This window comes from Trifolium pratense, linkage group LG4 (assembly GCF_020283565.1).
Source record: "Trifolium pratense cultivar HEN17-A07 linkage group LG4, ARS_RC_1.1, whole genome shotgun sequence".
In the NCBI taxonomy this organism is placed as follows: Eukaryota; Viridiplantae; Streptophyta; class Magnoliopsida; order Fabales; family Fabaceae; genus Trifolium; species Trifolium pratense.
In genome coordinates this window covers 57027071-57035489 of record NC_060062.1, presented here as the reverse complement: position 1 = coordinate 57035489, position 8419 = coordinate 57027071, and the positions used below count along the sequence as shown (strand labels likewise).

At 34.7% G+C, this 8419-nt stretch overlaps 1 long non-coding RNA gene across 8 annotated transcripts; it reads left to right on the top strand.

The window, feature by feature from the left end:
- The first annotated feature begins 765 nt into the window (after nucleotides 1-765).
- On the top strand, nucleotides 766-4926 carry LOC123920382. 8 transcript variants are annotated; one of them, XR_006813641.1, is made up of 8 exons: nucleotides 766-1275; nucleotides 1641-1708; nucleotides 1810-1922; nucleotides 2496-2650; nucleotides 2723-3071; nucleotides 3192-3310; nucleotides 3754-4009; nucleotides 4114-4497. It is a non-coding gene; the product is annotated as an uncharacterized LOC123920382 (long non-coding RNA). The 8 variants fall into 8 exon arrangements; XR_006813643.1 differs by having other exon boundaries at nucleotides 2723-3082; nucleotides 3199-3310; XR_006813644.1 differs by having other exon boundaries at nucleotides 767-1275; nucleotides 2723-3082; nucleotides 3256-3310.
- Nucleotides 4927-8419: the final 3493 nt, after the last annotated feature.

Below are 8419 nucleotides of genomic sequence, written 5' to 3'. Positions count from 1 at the left end.
CACACTTACAAACATCAACAAGAATTGCTGTCACAGAGGCCTTCGCTAAGCGAAGCCTTAGCGAGACATGGCGAACCACACCAGGAAGTCACCTGCTCATGGCGAGCATTGGCGAGCTTCAACGAACTATTCGCTGAGCGAAGGCTTAGCGAGCCTAAGCGAACCTCACCCGGGAATCACCTGCTCATAGCGAGCTTCGGCGAGATCCAGCGAACCTGTTCGCTACAGCGAACTCCTGGTCGCTTAGCGAACTACACCAGAAAGAAAATATCTGTTCTTGAGTTTCTAAGGCGGTTTAACATTAAATCAACTCAAAAATTCATTCAAACATGTTATAAATTCATATAAACAGCCATTCCAAACATATATGGTATCAAGGAACATTAATCATCCCTTCCAAACATCCAAATACCTCTAATAATCAAAATCATGCCAATTACTTGAGTTTTAAGCAACTTTCATAAACTTTTTCAACATGATCCAAATACATGCATATTTTTCATGAAATCAAACTAGTGATTAACACATACAAAGTGATGATGAAGAACATCATACTCACATACAAAAGCTTAATCAAAATCTAAAAGAAATTGAGTGGGAGAGTTCGGGAATGGAGACATAGACAATCTCCCCTCTCCTTGCCACTCAAGAATCATGAATTCTAATCTCTTACCTTAAGTTTGGTGATGATCCAAGCCTTCTCTTGCTCAAGCTTTCTCTCTTGATCAAACCCTACACTAGTAAAAATATGACATATTACTTAAGAAGTTTACATCTGTGGAACATATGTCAGATGTAATAAGCTATATGGAGTAGGGTTTTCATCTGGTTTCAATATCCACAGAAGTGAAAAATACATAGACACAACTTTTTACATCTGGTCATAATATAACCAGAAGCAAAGCTGAATGCGGTGGCAATCCTGTAATTATGGTGAGAATTGTGTAACTCGCAGTACTATCATGATCTCACTCATCTCTCTCACGCACTGCTCACTCGATTTCTCTCACTTCTCACTCGAACCCTAGCGGCCTTATCTCTCTCACGATCGATCTCGTCTTCTCTCTCACTAATCTCACTCGAACTCGGCGGCGTCATCTCTCTCACCGACCTCACGTACTCGCTCATCTTTGTCGTCTCTCTGTCTCACTGAAACACGAATTGATGGCTGAATCGGAAATTCCAAAACCCAGTGAAACATGAATTGAAGGTTGAAGCACTCATATCTGTCTTCTCTCTCGTTTCATCTTCTCTAGCCCTAAACCCAGAGAAAAGGTCAAACCCTAATTTACTCATGGTTTTTTTGAGTTAATTACTTTGTTTGGTTTTTTATTTCAATGGTATTGAGGAGTGATATATTATGAATTATGAATAATTTTTTGTTTGATTATGAATAATTTTTTTAGTTGGGTTTTTGAATTTAGTGGTATTGTGTTCAAATTAGCTTCAATTTTATGGTTTTCATAATTAAATTAGGTCATTTGAGTGATTCAGTTTGTGTTCAACTTATTGTTCAATTGTTTTACTCTATAATCCTCTTATTGATAGTGTGTATGGAAAACATGGAAGATCAATCCCTTGAATCTACAGTTTTTATTCAGGAGGAAAATCATAATCACATGGCTGTATTTAAATTGCAGAAAGCATACAAGAGTTTTCGCACACGAAGAAAGCTACCTGAGTATGCAATTCTTCTTGAACAAATCTGGTATGTTATATTTACTTAATATTGGGAAGTTTTGCACTCAATTGTACACAAATTTAATTTCATGTGTTTTAATTTTGATCTTTTGTTTTAACCATATATAGGTGGAAGCTTTTAGATTTTGTTGAACTAAAGCAGCTCGATACCTTTCTTTGACATTGAGAAACATGAAACTACGATTTTGCGTTGGTCTATAGCTAGGACAATAGCTACTAAGGTTAGTAAAGGTTTATCAAAACATGTTAAAGTTAGTTAAGGTTGAACTAAAGATTTACAAATTACAAGAACAAGAAAATCAAAATGATTCCAGTCAAATTACAAGAGCAAGAAAATCAAAATGAGATCTTGTTCATGAGTTTCATATTCATTGGGATCCTTTGAGTGTAAATTATATTGTTTTCTAAGATATGTTCTGTTTTGTGAAAGCCACTGGTAGTGTGTAGTAATTACATTTATTGGAAAGTGGAAACTATGTTTGATAATGATATAGTATATTTTTTCAAGGTCACTTACATGCTTCATGAATACGAGATCATTAAGGATTTGAAGAAGTTACTGAATTGGTGTCTGACTTACCTTTAAATATATCTAAAAATATATCTGAAGCTTGTACAATATTGGGACTGCATTGTGTTCTTGTTACTTGTCAATGCATTAATTTGGCTTTCAGCTAGCTGAAGTTGTTTTGTTGCGTTCCTCTGTACAGTGAGTTTGATTCGTGTCAGTGCGCATTGAATTATGCTTTTATATGTTCAACAAAGCCTGATTTTCTTGGACTGTGATTTTGTAGGACCAGTTGCAGCAAACAGAAGTGGATTGTGCGTATTTGAATAGATGTTGTGAGATACTGACAGAAGAGACTAAGAGTTTACATAAAGAACTTCAAATTTGGAGCAGTTTCTCTCGGGTTCATTTTGTTATTGTACTAGTAAGCATTCTGCTTAGGTAAGATGACCTACATTCTATCAAAATATTTTGACAGATTCGGCAGTTTCGTGACTCTTATAACTTTTACAGTTGAATGATTGAAGAAGGGATCCAGACTATGAGAAACAATTGGGATATTGATGGAAGCAATTTGTTGGATATCTATGCAGGTATGTAGTGTAGGTTCTGATATTCAAAAAAAAAAGATGTAGTGCAGATTCTGGCCACAACCTATCATATAAACATGATCCAATTATGTATTGTATGTTTTGTTATTAAAATTATTTTAGCCTCTGATGTGACTTTTATTTTTGTTGGACTGCTTTGATATCCATGTGTGATGTCTTTCCATCTGCTGACCGTGATAATTTTTGCTCTCGGACAACGCTTTGGTGGTGGTCCTCTTGATCTAATCTCCGGATTCACCGTCATCATCAATGTTAGTCCATTGTGAGTCTTGAATAAGATTGAGATGGTTCTCTTTTCTAACACAGTCTTGAATAAATATCACTTTGTATTAATTTCATGTCCTGTTGGTAACTTTGTATTGAATTTGTAGAGTATAGAGAAGTATAGTTAAAAATAACATGATCCAGTCATTGACTAAGCATCTCTTCAACAAGGTTTGTCTTCTAAGTTTACTCTGGTATAATCAGCCACCATGACTCTTTTTTTCAGGTAGTAGTTTGATTTTGTTATGTCTCTTTGATTTCAGCTTGTAGGACTAGGTTTTGATGCAATTTTGGCTTTCATATTCACTAATGTATAACACTAAGGCTCTGCAGCTTTTTTCTATTTTTTTAGTTAGTTTTAGACTCTCTTTGTTTTTTTTTACAAAAGAGTTAGTTTTAGACTTTTAGTAGTCACAATTTGTTGAATTCTGTTTTTGGTGAGTTTATCATGAAATTCTGTTTGCATGTTCTTTGTTGAATTCATATGAGAATTCCATTCCAATATCAATTTCTACAGCTTCCTTATTGCTTATATTTTTCCTCTTTGATTGCTTCCTAGACAGTATATGGACTATGTAAATCTTAAATGATGTTTCAGGCAACTACAAGATACTGTGTTTTTATTTTACAAAATGAATTTATATGGACTTTCATTGATGTTGTTTTCAGGATTTTTAAACCTTGTTGAAGGAGAAAGACAAATTCAAACCTGGATGTTTTCAAGAAGGAGAAAGACAAATTCAAACCTGGATCTAAGGTAGAAGAAAGTTAAGGGTTGTTTAAGAACAAGTGGAGTGGCAGCAAAAGCTGCGTTTCTGTTACTGAACAGCTCGTCTAGCGAGAAGCATCATCGCCTAGCGAGGACAGCAGCGTGCTCTGCCTGTGTGTGTTGTTCTTTCCCCTATCCAACCATTCTTGATCATAGGTAAGCAAACTCAAGCTCTTTTCCTTCTCTCCAGGATTATTCTATTCTTTTGGTGTTAGAAATATCACTAATCCCATTCACTAATTTGTCTCTTATGTCTGCAGCTTCACATTGAGTAGGGTACTGTGCTCCCCCCCCCCAAAAAAAAAGAGACTGCAGCTATTTAGGAGCGAGGCCGGGTTTCTCTCTTATTTGACGTTGTACATTGTTTAGCTTAAGTTTTGGTAAGTTGCTATATAGGAGCTCTTAGATCTTGCGAACTGTCTTGATTTTGATGACAATATTAGTGATGCAATTTAGGAAAGGGATGTATAGTATGGTGCTATTGTACATATGTGATTTGAATTTAATAAGTATTAGGCTTTGGCATTTTAGTGTGGTGAACTATCTTGATTTAGGAAGGGATCTAGGTATGTGTGAAGTTATTGTATGGTGAATTGTTTTGATATTAATTTTGGATGTTGAATGGTACATATTAGCATTGTTAACATTACTATTTGCTTTAATTCGAATGTAGTGTCATGTTCTTGATTTTTAATTTTGGATGTTTGTTGTGAAATTATGTTTATATATGCAAGTTATGTTATATATATATATATATATATATATATATATATATATATATATATATATATATATATATAGTCTTGCTGGCTTGTGGGTTAGATTTTAAAAAAATCAGGATTTAAAATTAAAAAAAAAAAGGTGAAGTTTTCACATCTGGTGGAAAGCTTGGCCAGATGTAAAAAGTCCAATTTAATTTAAAAAAATAATAATTGAAAAAATGGTCAACTGAAGCACGAGAACAGAGGTAAAAAGTGTTGATTTTACATCTGGCTAAGTCAGATGTAAAACGCGTAAACTTATTATATCTTGTGCGTCTACATCTGACAGGCTGCAGATGTAAAATGGGTTTTTGGCCAGATGTAAAAAGTGTTTTCTGTACTAGTGCCTAGCTTAGCTCTATGGTTTTGCTCTTGCTCTACTCACTCAAAACTCAAAGAAATGAATTGTAATACTATTCATATGTTTGACTTGCTACTTATACTACTTCCCATGGTCATGAACCAAGCCCAATTGGCTTAGGCCCATTACCTCTCACGCCCATAAGCCCAAAACAAAGGTTCTCGCGTCTAATAACTTACGTTCGGCTAAATAATTATTCGTCGCTCACTAAAATAATAAAAGCCAATTAATAAATAAAATAACATTTAATAAAATATACGAATACGAAAAACGGGTCGTTACACTTAAGCAGTTTTTAATTAAACGTTAACTATAATTCGTCACGAGAGTGAGAATTAATTAAAGTAAAAATTAATAGAGCGAGAGCGTGAGATTTCTACTAGATAGTAAAAACTGAACATTAACTCTAATTCGCAACGAGAGTTGGGATTAGAGTTAATTAAATTATATTGCTTTTCAAAGAGTATTTTATTAGCGGGTCTGAGGACGAGAGTTAAGCACCACCTTTATAATTTATAATACTAGTCAAGATTTGCGAGAGCTGAGATTGATATTTTTAAATCAATATAGTTTCGAAAATTTAACAAGTTTGTCTAGCACAAATTAAGCATTGAACCCTCTGAAGCAACTAATAGCACATCCTATCAATATTTTATTTACATATTAAAAATCTAAAAAATATTTATTTCTCTTATTTTAATTATTCAATTAATCATAACCCTTTAAATCATTAGCCTTAGATTTACAAAGCAACACTAGATAACGGTAGGTCGATTATTGGTCCTTTGGGTTCGATATCTTTTAAAACTACGCGACACAACTGTATACTTGCAGTCACGTTGTCACACGATCACTTTACACCAACTCTCCTAGAGAGTGGCTTAAAGACACGAAACCCTTAAAAGACTACATCTTTGATATTCTATTTTAGCTTCAAGTTTCGGTGTATAAAACAGGGTTAGCAACATGTAACACCCAAACCCATTATTTGATAAAATTCTACCATTTTAAATCTTTTTCAAAATACGCGGCGGAAAATCAAAGTTTATTATTATAAAAGTCATGGTTCGAGCATTACACTCTTCAATCAAAATTATACTAATGTAGTTAATTAGTAAAAATGCTTGTTTATACAAATCTTTGAATCAAATAATATATTTATTGATTATACAAAATAACCTAGACAATAGACTTTATATACAATATAAAACCCTTTTTCCCGTGTCACAATCAGAGCGGAGCTTCACCGACGACTCGACATCGAATACCACAAACCTGTGAATCTGCACCCCCAACGGTCCAGCACATAACACATAAAAGAGAGTTAGACGACATACTCAAAATATACAAGTGTAAGTAAATGGTACTTAAACACTTCTTCATAAAAACATGCATAATCATACATTATACATATACATCACCATCATTCATGCATATTCATATATCATGCATATACTTCATTTATCACGTAATCAATCATCCACAAAATACACCAAACATATAGTTTCACGTCGTCTCGGACAATACCAAAACATCCACAAATATCACATAACTCAGTTACAAATAGGAATATACATAAAGTTCCTAATGTAATCTATCACCACAAATACATTGTTCAGATTATGGTCATGACGGACCCTGCGTTGTTCATTTTATAGTCATGACGGACTCTGCCCCTCACATACGGATTAACAATCAACAATTACCAAGTATGTGTCAAACATCATTTATCATAAAATGCACACATAATCCCTAATGCAATCTAATGCTTCACATTCATGTTATGTCCTCTAGACACCTCTAATGCATGTGGTACCATCGTCTTTATTAGAGTATCTCACCTCTAATATTCGTCTTTATCGAACAAATATAGTTCGATATCCGTCTTTATTGGACAAGCCAATATACAACAACAATTCATGAATGCATGTATATGTTTTTCATGAATTCACTCACAATCATTTTAATTAGCATTAAGCTCGTCATTTATAAATGTGGAACACTATCCAACATTCCGTCTTTATTAAGATAACACTATACCTTAATATACGTCTTTATCGAATAACATAATTCGATATCCTTCTTTATTAAGTTGATTAACACCTTAATATACTTCTTTTGACATTTAAACAAACATCATCAACACAATCATATTCTACAAATATAATCAACAACTATCATCACAATTCAATTAATCATGGTTATAAACACCTAATTGCATGTTAGGATACCTTAAATCCATGTTACAAGTGCCTAATTGCACTTTAAAACATCAACAAAATAAGTTCTAGTCTGTCATGGTGGCTTCAGCCAGAGAAAGCCAGAGAAAGCTAGCAGGAACCAGGGGCTTATTGGCTTCAGCCAGAGAAAGCCAGAAAAACTAGCAGGAACCCGAGGCTTACTGGCTTCAGCCAGAGAAAGCCAGGCCTCGCTGCAAGGCTGGCCCAGCCAGCATGCCAGCCACAGGAGCTCTGTTTTCGGGTTTGAGCATAAATCCACCCAAAAATCCCATTTTTGATGTTCCAAATCCCAAATAAGTTTGCTTTCACGCATATAACATGTATATAAACATAAAAGAAGAGTTCATTTCAACGATCTACCATTTTTACTATGAAAAAGTAGAGATTTAACACTTTTACTCAAAACACTCAAAAACACAATGTTCTTGAGTTTAATCCTCTATAAATCCCGTTTTTATCCAATAAATTCGTTCATACATCATGATAAAAGCATGTTAAACATGTTATGAACCTTAGAATCGATTTCCATTAAGAAAATCCATTCACACTAAAACGAAAATGGGGTGGAGGAAGTTCGGGTGAGGAGAAATCGACATTCTCCCCTTCCTCGAGTCACCCACGAACATGAAATCTACTCTCTTACCTTAGATCCGACGAAAGCTCGACGATTGCTCTTGATCTCTCTTGCTCAAGCTCTCCTCATGCTCTCCCTTCTCTCTACTTCTCCAAGAACAACAAAAAGTGAGACTTTCTCTCACTACAAGGGCTAAATAGCGCCCCCTAGCTCACAAGGCCCAATGGGCCTCAAGCCCAATAGCTTGGCCCAACTCACGTTAACTCTCACTAACTCGCGCGTTAACTAAAACTCTCGATAAATAACTTAAAGTTACTATCTTACTTAAAAACCACATCACCAAATAATTAAACACTTAAATAGTGAATAATAAATTTGGGTCGTTACAACTCTCCCTCACTTAAAAGATTTTCGCCCTCGAAAATTACGCTACTAAAACAACTCTGGATAACTCCTGTATCCGACCCTCCAACGAAACGCTCAAAACACTACACATTACTATGTTTGACAAAATTAGTTTATCCCGTCCAACACAATTTTTGTCTATTTATCAACAAGAGATCAAGGACGGCCAGTTCCTCAATTTGTCGATAGATAGTCAACAATCATGATATCAGCATAAACCATTCT